The sequence below is a fragment of the Heterocephalus glaber genome, unplaced genomic scaffold, assembly GCF_053883595.1.
Source record: "Heterocephalus glaber isolate CG9 unplaced genomic scaffold, H.glaber_assembly_v1.0 deba00000071, whole genome shotgun sequence".
Lineage (NCBI taxonomy): Eukaryota > Metazoa > Chordata > Mammalia > Rodentia > Bathyergidae > Heterocephalus > Heterocephalus glaber.
The window spans coordinates 13,868,295-13,886,685 of record NW_028258137.1 but is presented as its reverse complement, the minus strand read 5'-3'; the positions used below and the strand labels follow the sequence as shown (position 1 = coordinate 13,886,685).

The 18,391-nt window shown below is 37.7% G+C and overlaps 1 protein-coding gene and 1 pseudogene across 3 annotated transcripts in view; both read left to right on the top strand.

Moving 5' to 3' along the window:
• The first annotated feature begins 4,637 nt into the window (after positions 1–4,637).
• On the top strand, positions 4,638–8,783 carry LOC147830619 (CD63 antigen pseudogene; annotated as a pseudogene).
• A 936-nt stretch (positions 8,784–9,719) lies between these two features.
• The window catches only part of Ap1g1 (adaptor related protein complex 1 subunit gamma 1), an 83,046-nt gene continuing 74,374 nt past the window's right edge, over positions 9,720–18,391 (top strand). For 2 of the 3 annotated variants that reach the window (XM_087211331.1, XM_004842907.4), the window contains exon 1: positions 9,815–10,063. The gene's annotated coding sequence lies outside the window, so the exon portion shown is untranslated. Of the gene's footprint in view, positions 10,064–18,391 lie in introns of all 3 variants that reach the window. The other variant, XM_087211215.1, reaches the window with a different exon arrangement.

Genomic DNA, 18,391 nt, shown 5'->3' with positions numbered 1-18,391 from the left:
GATGGTATGGGGAGTCTCTTTTGTAATGTCTCTCACACCCAGGACAGCATGCAAATCAGGCTACATATTAATTGGATGATCATAATATGGGTAGAAAACAAGCCCAGAGCTGGAAGGTCTAGACTGAGTTTGGATAATGTTGTATGAAGTATGACAAATCATTTAACCTCTCTGGCCCTCTGTTTCCTTATCTCTAAAATGGGGATGATAATACTTATCCTAAAGACACCACATTTTTTTTCAGGGTAGATTCCATATATTTAATGATATTAAGACCATAGAAAAGCAGAGCATTATAGTAAAGCATTACAAATCAACCTATGATTTTATAGAATTAGCAAGATGTAAGAGATTTCATGTAATCTTTGTAGTTAAAACATTGTTATTCAAATGATAAAGATTTAATAACAGAATTACATACATATAATGACGCATTCTCTGTTGTTCTATGTAGTGCTTTTTAAAAATTTTTATTTTTACTAGTAGATGTTTGCAGTACATAATTACATTCATTGTGGGGAGTTGATACATGTATATAACACATCTCAATTGTTTTTTTTTTTTTGGTACTGGGGATCGAACTCAGGTCCTTGCACATGCGAGGCAGGTGCCGGAACCACTGAGCTAAATCCCCAGCCCCTCAATTGTTTTTACTTCCCTTTTCTTCCCCTCTTTCTCCCCTCCATCCATCTCCTGTTCCTCTTACTATTTGCAGAGACAGCTAATAATGTGCTGAGCCTTTAAGATGTGCCAGCTGCTGTTCTAAGTGTTTTAGGTGTATCGGCTAATTTGATTATCATACTAACCCTGAGATGTCAATGCTATTAGCCCCATTTTACAACACACTGAGGGTCAAATGTGTGAGTTTTTTCCCCATTAAGTTTATTGGTACATTTTAGGTATAAAATACAGTTACATTCATCATTGGGATCTTGTACAATTAAATGAGTATCTTGGTTCTTATTTTTTTCCCCTTCAACTGCCCTCCCTTCACCCCCTCCACCCTTCCCTATTTGCAAAGACTTTGTTTTCATTTTTTTCTTTTCTCATATTATTTCTTTTCCCTTTTTTTCCTTTCCCCTACCCCTCCCACTTCCCCTGCTCCTTTAGACATTTTCTTCCTATTACACAATATCAATTATACATTTTTAAAATTACAATATCAAGATCTAGGAGACATTACCACAGATTTTACAGAATTTAAAAGGATATAGAAAGCATATTACAAAAATCTTTTTTGAAATAAATTTGACAACTTCTAAGATGTACCTTGGAAGACAAATTAATGAAACTAACTTTGGAGGAAATATAAAATTTGAATAGCACCTATTAAAGAAAGTATATTCCTAGCTTGAAAACCTATGTATATGACAACAACAGGTTCATATACATTTTACTTTTTTTTTTTTTTTGGTACCGGGGATTGAACTTGGGTCCTTATGCTTTCATATACATTTTAACTGATAAATTATATCAAACATTTAAAGCAGAAAAAAGAAGGAACACTTCTCCCCTCATTTTAGGAAATCAACATTGTGCTAATACTAAAACTGGATAAAGAAAATAGAAGAAAAAAGTATAGACATAGATAGAAATTTGTTTAACAAAACAAACTATTAGAAGTCAGATCTGGCAGTATGTAGAAAGTGGTTTTATTATAGGGATGGCAGTGTTGGTTTAGCATTGGAAGATCCACCCCCAAAAGTCATCATTTTAACAGAGGAAAGGAAAAAGGCATATGATCCTGTCAGTAGTTGCAGAAAAAGTATTGTACTAAATTCTACAGCTGTTCATGGTAAAAGCTATCAGGAGACTAGAAGTAGAACAGAACCTTCTCAACAGATTAAAGACATGTACTCCATACTTCCAGTGAGAACGCTTTATATGAATGGAGAAGATACAATGCTTTCTCCTTAAGGTGGTGGACAAGGGCAGATATGCTTACTCTTTACCTGTCCATTAAACTTTGAAACCTAGGCCCAGCCAAAATAGTCTGGCAATAAAATGACACAATTAGGATAGGATTGGCAAGGTAGAAGCAAAATCTTTATATGTAGATGAAATGATCATCTACAGAGAAAATACTAAGAAATCTCTAGGAGCCCCTAGAGCTTGTATTTGAATTTAGCCGGATTAGAAAACACAAGGTATATATAAAAATTCAGGTCTGTGTATACTTGCTATAAATGAAGAATTGGATATTGAAATTTAAAAGTTATGTAGGAGTACAAAGGACCTAGAAAAGTTAAAAAACAAAAAACCAAAAAACAGTGTTGGAAGACGTTTAGTACCTAATTTTAAGACTTCTAAAGCTACAGTAATCAAGGCAGTATTGGTGTAAGGAAAGACATATAGATCATTTGAATCAAACAGAGAATCTAGAAATAGAACCACACATATATGGTCCACTGAGTTTTGAAAGATTATTTAATATTAGCATTTTATAGAATATAAACTCAATTCAAGAGCCGAGGAAGAGATAGTGTTTTCAGCAAAGGGCATTAGAACACCTGGTATCAATATATAAAAAATTAACCTCAACCCTTTATTTCCATACATGAAAATAACTTGAAGGGATCTATGAACCTAAATATGAAAGCCTAAAAGTATAAAACTTTAAGAAGAAATTATAAGGGAAAATATTTATGAATTCAGGGTAGGCAAGAACTACCAAGGATACAGAAAACATGATGTATAAAAGAAAAAAAATTGATAAATGAGATTCCATCAAAATTTAGAACTTTAAATGGCATCATTAAAAGGAAAAGTCATTAAACAGACCATATTTACAGTGCATTTAACCTATGACCAGAAAATATAAAGAACTCTTACAGCTCATTAATGGAAAACCCAATTAAAAAGTAGACATAAGAAGATGATAAATAGCCAGTATAGCACAAGGAAAGGTGTACAACTCTAGAATCAGAAAAATACTAATCAGTACAATAACAAGATTGAATTATACACTCATTAGGGAGATGAAGTTAAAAGTTTTAAAAGCCTTGTCATGACCTTTTCTTTTTGTTGGATTCTCCCCCTATGCGTTTAATTTGTCATGCCCAATGGATTCATTCTGCTGGGTTTCCTGGGGTTGTGATCCTCATTGTCTTTTCCTAGGGTATTGTCCAAAATTTTTTGGAGTGCTGGTTTGGTATTCATGAAGTTCCTGAGGTGCTCTTTATCATGAAAGTATCTTATTTATCCATCGATTTTGAAAGATAGTTTTGCAGAGTACATCAATCTGGGATGGAGGCTGTTTTCCTTTAGAGCTTGAAATACATCACTCCAAGCTCTTCTTGCTTTGAGGGTTTGCACTGAGAAGTCTGTTGTGATTCTGATGGGCTTTCCTTTGTATGTGATTTGTTTCTTTTCTCTCACTGCTTGTAGAATTTTATTCTTCTGTTGGATTTCTGGAATCCTAACTATTATATGCCTATGTGTAGATTTTTTTGATCAAGGCTATTTGGAGTCCTATATGCCTCACTTATCTGTATGTCAAATTCTTTTCCCCTCCTTGGGAAGTTTTCTGCCATCACTTCTGTGAACAGTTTTTGTATGTAATTTGCACTCTCTCCTCTTTCTTCATTGACTCCAATCAGTCTTATGTTATTCTTCTTTGCATCGTCTAGTAGCTGCTGGATTGATTTCTCGTGTTCCTTTACAATTTTAAAGCAATTTTTCTTTTCCTGGTCACTAATTGCAATCTTATCTTCTGTATCTGAAATTCTGTCCTCCACATTGGTTCATTCTGCTGTGCAAACTTTTGATGGAGTTTTTAATGTCCTGGAAATCTGTTTGCATCTGTTTTATGGATTCCATTTGTTTCCTATGTTGGGATTCCATCATGTTCCTCAGATCCTCTATTTTTTTTATCTGTGTCCTCTCTAGATTTATTAATCATGTCTTACACCATGAGCACGATTTTTGCTGTTATCTGAGTAATTATTTCTGATTTCATTTTTCCCAGATCCTCTTTTGTTGCCAGTTCAGCTTGTCCAGGTGGTTGAGTATCAGATTGTTCCATCTCATTTCTCTTTGGGGTTGCTGTAGGTGATCTGGAAGTCTGTTTTTGAGGCTTGTTTATGTGTCTTCTCATTTCCGTGGGGAGGCTGCTTCTGGCACCCACGTGGCTCACCTTCTCTGCCGTAGGAGTGTGGGATGGTGGCAGGGGAGCTTCCTTCCGGGTCGGGTCAGATGTGTTTAGAGATGTTACATAACTTGTAGGTCACAAAATAAAGGAAGCCAGGGATTTCAACCCAGGTAATCTAGCACCAGAAACCAAGCTCTTAACTGCTCTACTATAACATTTTTGTGATTTACAAGCTCATGGCACATGCATACCAAATGAATAAATTTATGTGAAAATACTGTTGCGAATTGAGACACAGCATCGAACAGCCAATAAATGCTTTTGTTTGCATCTTGTTGTCTGAATGCTCACACTCCCTTCTGAGTTTGTACCTTTTTCTTTTAAACAAATCTTTCCCAGGGGCTCGGGATTTAGCTCAGTGGTTCCAGTGCCTTCCTGGCAAGCACAAGGTCCTGAGCTCGATCTCTGGTACCAAAAAAAAAAGAAAAGAAAAGAAAAGAAAAATCTTTTCCATGCCTCTTACTGACTAGTCCTGAAAATTCTTTTTCTTCCATGGGAGTCAGTGCACATATTCTGTGAGTAGGTCCAACCAGCCATGTGGTGGAAGGAGGAATGAAATGTGTCAAGTTCTTCATCTGCATTCTTCTGCTGGTGTTTTATGCCTGTGGGCTGGAAGTGATTGCTGCAGGTACAGCAGTCTAGCTTATCCTGAATGGGACCATTACCCATGCGGATACTTGTGCCCCCTGTTACCTGTGATCATTATTGCAGTGAGTGCCTGTCTCTTCCTCGTGGCCTTTGTAGGCTCCTTTGGGGCCTGAAAAGAGAACTACTGTCTTATGATATTTGCCATCTTCCCGTCTCTTATGCTAATGGAGGTGACCATAGCCATTGCTGGCCATATTTTTAGAGACAATACGTTAGAGTTTAATAAGGACTTCTGGCAGCACATGCAGACTTACCCCCAAAACAATGACACAGCTTCATTCCTGGACAAATTGTAGGAAGAGTATAAGTATTGTGGGGCTGCTACCTACACAGATTGGGAGAACAGCCCTAGCATGGCTGAGGGCTGAATTCCAGACTCCTACTCTGTCAGCATCACTGCAGGCTGTGGAACTGACTTCTGCGTGCATTCAATCCATACTCAGGGCTGCATGGAGAGGATAAGGATCTGGCTGAGGAAGAATAATGCTGTTGCTAGCTGCAGCAACCCTGAGCATTGCTTTTGAAGAAGTCCTGGGAATTGTTTTTACCTGCTGCCCTGTGAAGAGCATACGAAGTGCCTATGAAATGATGTACAGGGTTTGATTACTTTAGTCCTTGGGAAGTGGAGTAGACTCCGCCAGCAATTAAAAGTATTTTTTCAAGCCAAAACAAAAAAATTCTCTTGTTGAACTGTAAGGTGCAAAAACAAAACAAAAAACCCCCCTTACATTCTTTTTTTTTGGGGGGGGGTACCAGGTATCGAACTTGGGTCCTTGAGCTGGTGAGGCAGGTGGCAGAACCACTGAGCTAAATCCCCGGCCCCTTACATTCTTATATTATACTTACATTCTTAAGATGACTATATATTTTTTTGGTACCGGGGATCGAACTTGGGTCCTTGCGCTTGGGCAGCAGGTGACAAAACCACTGAGCTAAATCCCCAGCCTGATGACTATACTTTTTTAAATGGTTCTGTGTATCTGATCCCCTTTGGGTAATAAGCCAATTCAAATCCATTTTGGTACAAATCAAAACATAAATAAATATTGGAAAGCACAGTAAAAGGCCCAAAAATGTTAGATATCTTGGTCAGGGCACAAAGTGAGTTGAACTCACTAGAGAACTGGAATGGCAATGATCTGATTTTTTACCAATGCCTCATCAGTTTTGTTTTTTGTCATTATTTGTTAAATTGAAACATGCAAAATTTCAATAATACAATCATAAAAATAATGATCTTTTTTTCCCATTACCTCTTCCTAGAAATGTGTTTGGTCCTTCAGACTGTTGCCGTTTTAAAAACAAAAATTAGGGACTAGGGATGTGGCTCAGTGGTAGAGCACCTTTCTGGCATGTGGTAGGCCCTGGGTTTGATCCCCAGTTCCCACTCCCCAAAAAAGTCTCCTTTAGTATTTGGATCCACAAAACTACATAGTCTTTTTTTTTCTTAAATTCTTTTATTGGTACATTTTAGGTATACAATACATTTACATTTATCTTTGGGTGCTTGTACCTGTACATGATGTATCTTGGTTCCTATTTTTTCCCCATTACTTGTACACCCTTCACCCCTAAACCCTTCCCTATTTACATACTTCATTTACATTTTTTTTCTTTTCTCATAATTTTTCCTTTCCATTCTTTCCTTTCCCCTTCCCCTCCCACCACCCCTACCCCTTTAGACCTTTTCCTATTTCAAAGTATCAATTATTAGTTATTAATCCTTTTAGTCTTTATTTACACTCTCAGTTTCTCACACTAGAGAAACTATTCGGTATTTACATGTGTGTCTTATTTATTTCACTTAAGAGTATGGCCTCAATATGCATCCATTTAGCTATAAATGACTCTAAAAACTACATATTCTTATAAGGAATTTTTTCCCTAGATAAAGTTATAGTATGCTCATTGCAAAAATGAAACATAAATAAAAATCCTCCATAACTTCACCATCCAAAGATAACCATTTATTTTGTTTGTTTGTTTGCTTGTTTTTTTGAGATAAGGTCTCACTGTGTAGCCCAGCCTGGCCTTGAACTCACAGTGATCCTCTTGTTTCAGCTGCCCAGGTGCTGGGATTACAGGTGTGCATCACTCTGCCAGCCCAGAGAAAACCATTTTTATATTCTAATTTTCCTTCAACTTTTTCTATTCATATATACAACTTTTTTCATTTTTTGCTTTATTTATTTTAAAGTCTTTATCAAGTTAATTATCATAAACAGACTAACAGACCAACAAATACATAAAACATATAAAACAATTATATTAAATCAAGATATACTTTTAGATATGTTGGCCATGCTGGATTATAATAACTTTTCTCTCTCTTTCTTTTTCCTATTGTCTTTTATTTTGCACTTTATTTATATATTGGGTTTCTTGTATAAGAGAAATCAGAAGCTCTGTCTGATTTATTTCAGTTAACATTATGGTCTCAGGGTGCACCCATTTTTCTACAAATGACTCAAGTTTATCTTTTTATGGCAGAGTAGTACTCCATTGTGTATATATACTACATTCTTTGTCCATTCATCTGTTGGTAGACATATAGGCTCCTTCCAAGGTTTAGCTATTATGAATTATGCTGCTATAAACATGGATGTGCACGTGTTGCTACAGTATGATATCTTTAACTCTTTGTGGAAGATACCTAGAAGGGGAAGGAACAGCTGGGTCAAATGAAATTTCTAGTTTTAGTTTTTCTTAGGAATCTCCATACTGATTTTCATAGTGTTTGTACTAGTTTACATTCCCACCAGCAATGAAGAAGTGTTTCTTTTTCCCCTAAAGCTTCTCCAGCATTTGTTATTCCTTGATTTCTTGAAGATAGCCATTCTTTCTGGAGTGAGATGGAATTGCAATGTTGTTTTAATTTGCATTTCTTGAATGGCCAGAGATGTTGAACATTTTTTCATGTATTTATTGGCCATTTGTACTTCAAGAAGTGTCTATTTCAGTTGCCCTTTTCTTTGGGTCTTTAAATTTGGGGGAGTCTGTTTTTTTGACTTCTTCATAATTCTAGATATTAGTCCTTCGAGGAGTAGTTGGCAAAATTTTTTTGCTATTCTGAGTGTTAAGCTTTTTAATGTGATGTGATCTCATTTGGGAGGGTTTTTTTGCCGGGGTGTTAATAAAGAAAAATGTAAGGTAAAAAATGCAGGGAGAGAGTTTATGTTGCCGTTTTCTCTTTAATATTCTGCCATTCCGCTCCTTAAGAAGATGGATTATTTCTTCTCTTGTGGTTTGCGAAGGTAAACACTTAACTTGCCCTCTAAGCAATTTTTGTAATGTTCCAAAATAGAATACGTTAGCTAACTCTGCTTTGCAGCCTGCAAACTTCTTTTTTTTAATGGAAACCCTAAACTGAATTTGGCATATGTTCCATGCATAGCCAAAGCGCAGAGGCATCTGCATGATGCCACCTTTTTGGTCCTCTTCACTCTCTACTAACCACATAATCCAGGGCTGCACTGTAGCAATGTGCCATAGAGGGATAAGAGAGCCTGAATTCCATAAGCATTCTGCTCTACAAACCATTTGCTCAGGTTGATCTCACCCTGAGTGTGCATGTGTTTGGGGTGGTAGTGGCTGCGGTTTTCTAATTTTTGAGGAATCCAGTGGGGGAGGATTTTCAGCAAGTCACAGATTCTGGGTCTCTGTTTCCTTATTTGTACATGTATGTATGTATGTATGTATGTATTTTTTGTTGTTTTGAGACAGGGCCTCGTATGTAGTTCAGGCTGGCTTTCAATTCACTAGGTAGTCTGGGATGGCCTCGAACTTCCAAGTGATCTTCCTGCTTCAGCTTCCTCAGTGCTGAGATTACAGATGTGCGCCACCATGCCCGGCTTTCAGTCTCCTTATTCATAAAAATTGTTTATTGACTCAAGAGGTTTTCTAGAGGGCCACATTAAATTACACATAAAGGTGCTTTATGAAGTGTGATATCAATATTTAATAATAAAAATGATAATTCTCATTATCTCACTCTTGGCCTCCTTTCTTTCCAGTCACTTGGCAGGCTCCAGAAGTCCAAGGACAAAACTGTATGGCTGGGCATACCCAGTTCACTTTTTGTGAAGTGTTTTGAAATCCTTGAGTGAAAACTACTGCCTAGAGAAAAAAGGTGCATGCAATTTCCTTTTTATAACTCATGTCCTAAACTCAGGACTGTAGTTCGATCAGTTTTCTCTGGCATCCAGTCTGGTGCAGTTTTACTCACTTTCAGGACTGCTTTATTGCCAGGCTACCTGAAGAATTTTAGTCTAGGTAGGTCACCTTTCCTTTCAACAGGCCAAGATATTAAGGACTGCTTTATGTTCACATGGAAAAGACTCTTGTCACATGTCAGTAATTATCAAGCCAGAAACTGTCTGGTTAGGCTTTCTTTGGTTCAGGTCAATAATTCCAGGAATCATAATAGAAAGCCCATTCTGAAAGGGTTTCAGCTGTTATTAGTCCTAATCTTTTTTTTTTTTTTTTCTTCTAATATATGAGGAAACAGGATTTGAAGCGTTTAGGTGACTTGACAAAACGAAGACAGTGCTGGGCTTGGAAACCATTCTGCTTTATCTTCTAGATTTTTTCACAAAATTTGTTGGAAATATATCATAAAACCATGGAACCCAAGACCTCTTGGAGCACATTTCAGAAATTAAAGAGAAGCTAACGTATCAGAGGTAACAGGGATAACTTTTGGAGTTCTTTTAGGTTAAGACCTGCTCAGTCCGGCTTACCTCTGGCACTTGCCCCGCTACTTTGCTAAGCCCCACCCTCTTCAGGTGGTACCACCGCTTCCTGGTAGTCCAATCTCCCTTCCCCCCAAGCGGAACCAAAGTGCGTTGACTCCCAGGTCGGCCGGATCTTTCTTTCCCAGACTCCTCGCGGCGGTGACTCGGCGGCCGCGTCTACCGTCATCAGTGACAGCCCCGACTTCTGCTAGCTTTGCGTCGCTCTGCCTGGAGCAGTCGCCTCCTCCTTGGCAAATAGTCCTCGGCAGGGTCCGAGTTCTTGGGTAATCCGAGGGGCGAGGCGTGAGAAGTTGCAGTCAGGGGACGCGGGATCGACAAGGAGAGGGAGATAGGTACTTAAGTTTCTGCTTTAGTGTGTGAAGTTAGTTAAAAACTCCCTTTCTCCTAAGGATCCCTCCGCCTGCAGTAGCGGTGGTGAGGCCGAGGGAGCCGCCATTTTGGATGTTCGGTTCCTGCTGCCACTGCTGCCGCCGCCCCCGGAGCTGCTGGTTACATTCGAGGTTTCTGGCCGGTGAGTGTCACTCGCGGCACAAAGAGCATATTGTTTCTTTTGCCCCGCATCTGCCGGGAGCATAAGGCCGGAAGCTTCCTGTCAGTCCCTGGGGTCCGGTCCCAGCCTGTGGGGGGTGAGAAGACAGGACAGGTTGGACCCGGAGGGGCCCGGAGCCCCAGGGTTGCTCGGACTTTCTGAGGGCCAATCCTGGGGCCTCAGACCAAGAGCTTCCGCGCAGCGCGGCGTCCCATGTCGTGGCATTGCCCGGCCGGTGCAGGCCTCCTTGAACCCCGTTGACTTTCTCAGGCTGCGATCCTCTTTTGAAAGCTCTTTCAGGAACCTAGGATTTAGCGGGGCGGGCCCTACCCCCGGGTGTCCTCTCGGAGCCACGTATCAGCGTTCTTGTCTTTTGTGCCCAGGTCAGGTCTCTGGGAGAACTCTCAGCATTTCCACATGCTCGGTTAATAACCTCCTGACCCTGCATTGCCGTCCTTTCAGAACCGGATCTCGGCCTCGCCTCCTTGTAGCCTCCCAACTAACTTCTTTTCCAAATTTCTGCCTTTTAAAATTTTTATCTATTTATTTTGGTAATTTCACATGCGTCTGTACTGTTTATCCTTCTTTCAAACTCCTGATCCTGCGGACGTCAGTTTCTAATAAATTCTTCCGATCTTCTGTTTGCTAGAGTGAGGTTGCTTGTGCTTCCTTGTTAAGGCTTGGGTATAGAAGATCCATTTGAGCCACACGATCAGAGTATATGTACTTCAGCAGTAAATGTTTATAAAGCAGATTGGCTTTTGGGGGGGAAAGGAGCTGTCAAATGTTTCCTCCTTTGTGGATTTCCTTTCTTGCTGAACATAGAGCTTTTTGATGTTTACTGACAATTTTGTATTTTTCTGGGAATTGTATATCCCTGAGTTTGAATATCTGTCTATGAAGATGATTAATTTTAAGTAGGTAGAAAGGAGAGTAACTTTTGTGGTTGCTATGGGGATTAATTAACACAAAAGAGACTGAATTATTTCTTAGCGATTCTAACTTTTAGGTGTCCAGAAGTGATTTTTTTTTTTTTTTTTTTGCTTACTGAGTCTAAAAATACTTGTAATCAACTTCATGTGTTCTTTTTTCTTGGGTAAATTTTAAATACTTTTTTCCACCGTTCCCCATAGTACTTGTCAGACTATATACACCTTAACTGAAAAATATGGATCTTCTATTATCCATAATCACATCAGTTTTATTCTGTTCTTCATGTGCTTTTAATCTATCATGTTTGAATAAGAAGCATTTCACAATAATTTACTATTTCCTACATTTCAAGTTGGGTAAGTGTGATTGAATCACCCCATTTCATCTCAGCCTGGTGTTTTACATCTGCAAAAGGGAACTTAAACAGTTAATTGACTCTAGAAATTTAAACTTACAACTGGAACTGAGTCAACTCTTTTACTATTTTGTATTTTTAGCCATACAGATGCATTATTCTTAGCAAGTTATTGAAATGAGACTACAGATAACTTCCTGTACAGCTCATGTGTCTCAGAAGACAATATTTTCAGTTTACTCTGTTCTTGTCAGCTGGTTTTAAGGAGATCCTTCAAAAGTGTATTAGTTATTGTTAGCTATTAGTGAGTTCTGTGAGTGTGTTACTCTGAGGCTATGGAATTTTCTTTTGCTTTAAAAGAATTGCGGCCAGGCATGGTTATGCAGGTCTGTAATCCCAGCACTCTGGGAGGTGGAGGCTGGTAACACTAAACAAATAACAAAAGGTGGGGAGAGGGGAAGAGGATTAAAAAAAGATGTGTTATGTGCACGTAGGTATCAACTCCTCAAGAGGAATATGATCATTATCTACTGCAAACATGTACTAATAAATAAAAATTGAAATAACCCAAAACAAAAAATTGTCAGACACTTGAGTAGGGAATACATGTTTACTAAGTAGGTACTTGTAGTTTACTAGTGAAATGTTCTGTTTCTGCATTACACTTTTCAGACAAGGTATTGGAAGAGCTATCAAATGTGTTATTTAACTCAGTTCATTTGAAATGTTCCTTCTTAGTTAACTTGTAGTTAATTTAGAGAAAGTATCCTCTTGCCTTAACAAATTACTAGCAAAGTGCTATTTCCTTCACCACTGATTAATCAGCATATATGAGTGTCTACTTTAAGGACTTGAGATTAGTATTAGCTAATCACATCAATTTTATTCTGTTCTTTATGTGCTTTCAATCTGTCAAGCTTGAATAAGAAGCATTATAAGAAGAAATATATTCATTTGCTTTTGGGAGTAGTTACTTGGTCTTTGAACCAATCTGTTATACTGTCAGCAATTCTGGATTTGAGGGTGAATTTTAGAATGAAACTATAAGATATAGAAATTAACAGTAATTTCTTGGTGCTATTTCACTCCAGTATTTATTTTTTAAAAGTCTTAAAATCATTGATATGCAAACAAGACAAAATCCACGTTTTTAATGAATCATAAAAACTTAAGACAAATTTATTTTAACAATTTTTATTTGTACATGTTTACAGTACATGTTTACATTCATTGTGGGGAGTTGATACATATGACACATCTTAATTCTTTTTACTTTCCCTTTGCCTCCTCTTCATCATTATACAAATGTAAAAAGTTGACTTTTCCCAAGATTATTTATAATTAAAAAGATAAGTTGGGAATCTGCATAGCAAAACAGATTGTCCTTGTGGTTAATCTCTTTATTTTCATTTGATGAGGTTTTAAAATTTTGTGGCTACAGCAGGACTTGACATCAGAACTTTAAAATTCTTAATTTTAGCTTTAGAAAATGTGAAAATATTTCCTATCTTCAGACAGCAGCAACTTGTTTAGCTATTTTAGATGCTGTGATTTAATTTTTCATTGTTTTATGAATTGTTTTCTTGGCTTTCTTTCATGTCTGTTACTTTTATTCAGTTTTTTTATGCAGGATAATATTAAAGTGGCAAGCAATTTTAAAATTAAAAGAACATAGGTTTAGGGCTGAGGATTTAGCTCAGTGGGGCTGTGCCTGCCTTGCAAGCGCAAGGTTCTGAGTTTGATCCCTGGTGTGTGTGTGTGGGGGGGGGCGTAGGTATATATAACCTCCTAAGTTTTGAAAATTGTTTGTCAAAGTGTATTAGGATTTTTCCAGGTGTCTTTTTGTATAGAAAAATTTATTTCAATTAAGGCAAGAAAGAATAGGGAAAAGAGGGGTCTTTTTTTTCCTCCCCTGCAGTAGGGCTTGAACCCAGGAACACTCAACCACTGCATTCTCAGCCCTTTGTACCTTTTATTTTGAGACGGGGTCTTGCTAAGTTGCCCAAGCTGGCCTGGAACTTGGGTTTCCCCTGCCTCAACTCAGGGGTAATTACCAGCCCAAGAGGGGTCATTTTTTCCTTGAAAGTGCGTATTTCTTTTTTTCACTGAACAAACAACACAAAACACTTAATTTGAGTTTGGGTTCTGGTTGCAGCATACCTGTCAGAGTTGGAAGGGTCTAGAAGTGGAAACAAAACAAAACAACCCCAGCCCACACTTGCCAAACTTGTTGAGTCAGCATTAGGTAACACTTTAGTATAAGAGGACAAACTTAGGATAAGATGGTTGACATGAGTAATGCTTTTTTCACTAGGTACTTGAAAGTTGCCTTTTTTGTTATTGTTTTTTTTTGGTACCGGGTATCGAACTCGGGTCCTTGCGCTTGCGCAGCAGGTGGCAAAACCACTGAGCTAAATCCCTGGCCTGAAAGTTGCCTTTTTTTTTTTTTTTTTAAAAGCCTATTTAGACCATTGGAGGAGCAAAATGAATGTTATAATAAATATTGGCAGTAAAAAATTAAGTAGATTTAGAGAGGGAAAACAGTTTTTTTTAAAGATGGGGAAAATATACATATGACCCTTGTACTTTATGAATCACTAATGACATCTACCCCCCTTTCTCTGTTACAGCACAATAGTCACAGTGTAACCTGATAGGAATTTGCTTTGTTAACTTTAGCTTGCTTGTTGTATCTCCCTTCTTGTTCTGATGTTCTGAGTGTCACTGACTTTTCAGCTTGTCAGGTTTTGAGGTCAGTGTTAGGGATTTCTGGGAGTAGCAAATATGAGAAAAACTTGATGTTAGATCTGTGGAGCTATTTTGCTTTCCTCTATAAGCCTTTGAGTTAAAATTAATACCATCATAGAATAGATGATGTACACAGTTTGATTATAAGAGCTAACTTTTGTAAATAATTATACAGTTGTACAATTGTAAAAGGAGTTCCATTAGTGTTTTTACAGCTCAAGTTAGTGAAGCTATTTGCTAAACCTCACTATTGAGAAATTGTTCAGTTCCAAGCTGAAGAAAACAAAGATTAGAAGCTAAATTTTCAAATTGCTTTTTCTAAAAGTTTGATAAAAAAGAAAAAAGTTTACATGAATGATTTGGCTTCCTATGTTTTGAAAATTCTGAAAACTTTTTGTTTGTTTTGTTCTTGTTTTTGGTATTGAGGATTGAACTCAGGACCTTGTGCTTGCCAGGCAGGCACATTGCCACTGAGCTATATCCCTGGCTCTGTTTGTTTTGTTTTTTGAGACAAGGTTAGCTGTGTAGTTCAGGCTGGCCCTGAATTCGCTATGTAGTCCAGGCTTGCCTTGAACTCATGCCAGTTCTCCTGCCTCAGCCTCCCCAATGGTGGGATTACAGGTGTATGGGACCATGCCTGGATTACAGGTGGATGGGACCATGCCTGGAGAACCTTTTCTGGTAGTACCTAATATATATGACATTTTTAATGTGACTCTGTATTTTGCTTAGAAACCTTTCCCATGATAAAAAACTTAATACATGGTGGTTACTATTTAAGAAAGTAGAGATAGTGAGGAAGTATTTTACCTGCACTGTTTTTTTTTTTTTCAGTACTGGGGATTGAACCCAGGGCCTTCATACTAAGCTATATCCCCAGCTTTTTTTTTTTTTTTAATTTTGAGACGGTATGTTCTAAATTGTTGATTTGCTCAGGCTAGACTCAAGAGTTGCGTTACACTTGCCTCAGCCTTCTGAGAGGGTTATGATTACCACCACACACTGAACTTTTTGCCATTCCTTGATTACTATTTTTCATTCTCATTGTACTTGTTTTGTCTATTCCTGGAATGCTTTCCTTTCTTTGTTCCCCTAGAGGGCCCATTCTTCCTTCCTCTCTACCTCCAGGCATAAGAGTGTAGCAATTTTTTCTCCCCAGGCAAAGGATGGAGTAATTCTTTAGTACTTGCTGGATTTGTCACCTTTTTTTCCCCTAGAGAATGAGAATTGTCCAATTTGTGATCTTTTTTTTTGGTACCGGGGATCGAACTTGGGTCCTTGCACTTGGGCAGCAGGAGGAGAAACCGCTGAGCTAAATCCCCGGCCTTCCAATTTATGATCAATTTATGATATTCCTATACAGAGCATAGTTCCTGGAACACAATGGGGACTGTGCAAAATAGATGTTATGAGTGGAAATAACATGGGAAAATTGTTCTTCCTCTCTGACAAGGTAATTGGTCCATGGTAGAGCCAAAACCAAGGCTTGAGGTATGGGAATCTATTGTAGGTTGTTTACTTGTGGCTGGTAGAGTTGAGGTGAGTGAAGTTTGTCATAGAAGACAGAAAACTTTTGAAAATGCTTAGTATTTAGATGCTGAATTCTGAAATTGACCTTTATGTTTTCTCTTTGTGATTTACAAGTCACAAGCTTCAAGTGGTAGCAAAGAAATCTGCTCTTTCCACCATCTTTCTTTATTTTGATTATTTATTATGTAGTTCATTATGCTGAGGAAACTATACTAAGTTGGGAATGTGAGTCTATTTCCCAACAATGGAAATATGTTAGCAGTTCAGTGATTTGTTACTGACTCCCCTCCTTGTAATTTTTTTTTTTTTTTTTTTTTTAATATGGGACCTCACTTGATAGTTCAGGCTGGCCTTGAAGTCACGTTGTAGCCCAGGCTGGCCTTGAACTCCCAGCAATCCTCCTGCCTCAGCCTCCCTCGTGCTAGGATTATACCCATGAGCCACCACATCTGACCTTACAATAGGCCCTTTTTTTAACATGTTATGGTCAATAAGTATGATTCTATTTTGACTTTTTAAACAGCTCTATTATAAGACTTGTAACTTAGATATTTGGTAATTTGTTCAGCTATTTTCCTGTCTCAGTTTTATCTTATTTTAATTTCCCAATACTGAGTTTAGCTTTATGTGCTTATTGGCTATTTGAATTTCCTTTGAGAATTATCGGTTCATGTCCTTGGTTCTTTTTTTTTTTTTTTTTTTGGTACGGGGCGATCGAATTTGGGTCCTTGCACTTGTGAGGCAGGCGGCAGAACCACTGAGCTAAATCCCCGGCCCCTTGGTTTAATTTTTTAAAAGTTGTTTGTCTCCTTATCTCATAGGGGATATTGGAATAGTCTTTGTTTTAATTAAGTTTATTGGTACATTTAAAATATTAATTCTTTGTCCTGTGGCACATGTATATTTCTTGTCCTTCATTTTTCTTTTAACCTTGTGTTGCAGGCATTTTACAGTAGTCACATATGCACCTCTTGTCTCTATGGGTTCTAAACTGTCTTGGGGGTCTTTTCCCTGCCTGAAATATGCAAGTGTTCTCTTAAATATTCTTTTTAATATTGTGGTTTAAAAAATAAGCATTAATTACTCATTTGGAGTTATTTTTATGGTGTGAAGTAGATGATCTTTATATGACTTAACTTTGGATATGCAGACAGCTAGCTATGCCAGGACTAAATAAATTGCTCTTAATGAATTAAATGCCACTTGTCATACATTACATTTTTGTTTGTTTGCTTTGTTTTTGGATGTTGTTTTTCTCTTTTTGTACCACTGTTCAATGTTTTGAGTGAAACTTTAGTGAAACTTTCTTTTTTTGAGATGGGTCTTGCTATGTAGTTCAGGTTGGCCTTGAACTCATGGTAATCCTTCTGCCTCAGCCTCCTCTGAGTGCTGGGATTACAGAAATGTGCCACCGTTCCTGGCTGAAAGTTACTTTCTGTTAAGAAATGTTCCTATCAGTGGAGTTTCTCATTTCTAACTTTTCTTAAGCATTTGTTCTTTTTATTTATATGAATTGAAAATATTTTTTTTCAGTTCAGAAAATCTAAAAAAAACCAAACAAACCATAGCTTGCAATTCCACTATATTCATAGATTAATTTTGGAGGCCTGATATTGGTTAAAGCTGACAGTTTTTCCTTGTTATGGTGTATATTCATTTATTCAGGTTTTATTTTAGGTGTTTCAATAAATGTTTCATCGATTTCATCATTTTCTTCACACAATTCCTTTACCTTTCTTACTAAATTGTTCCTAAGTATTTTATTTTTTTGGTACTGGGGATTGCACTCGGGACCTTGTGCTTGCAAGGCAGGCAGCAGAACCACTGAACTAAATCCCTGGCCCCTAAGTATTTTATTTTGATACCGCTGCCAGTGAGACTTTTCTTCTTCCATGTCTGACTAGTAATATCAGAAATGTGTTACAAAACATGTTTTTTTAACAGTCTGAGATTAAGCCCAGGACCTTGTACATGTTAGGCAAGTTCTCTATTACTGAATACATCCTCAGCTGTAAAAATAAATATTATACTATTATTTATTTATTTATTTTTGAGACAAGAGTCTCCTTGTATAGCCCAGGATGACCTTGAACTCACTGTGTAGCCCAGGCTAGACTCCTGGGGCAATCCTGTCTCAGCCTCCCAAGTGCTGGGATTACAGGTGTGTGCAACCATGCCCAGCAATATTATTTTTAATTTTCCTTTTTTTTTTTGGTACTGGGGATCGGACTCCGGTCCTTGCACTTGTGAAACAGGCAGCGGAACCACTGAGCTAAATCCCTGACCCTTTATTTTTAATTTTCTGTAAACAACTTCTCCTACCCCCTTGTGTTTCCAGAGTTAACAATTCAGATTCATGAAGAATATGCTAGGGAAAATTTGTTAGCTTAATATTAAATTACTTTCTAATATTTCTGCTTTTCATCATATAGAAAATGCTATTTCATAAGTCTTTTGAGTGAATGACATTAAGTGTGAAAATTTATGATTTTACATTACTCATTCTTGTAGTTTTTATTTCTTTCTTTTTTTTTTTCCTCTCAGTACCGGGGATTGAATTTAGGACCTTACGCTTTTGAGGCAGCCTCGATGCCACTGAACTAAATCCCTGGCCCTTGTAGTTTCTGTTAATTTGTTTGAATTTTGAAAGCAAGTTGTATTAAGCCAAACATGTTCAGTACTTGAAAGATGTCAGAAAATCCGCAGAAGTTTAAAAAGTGTATATGTATTTTCACCATGCACAG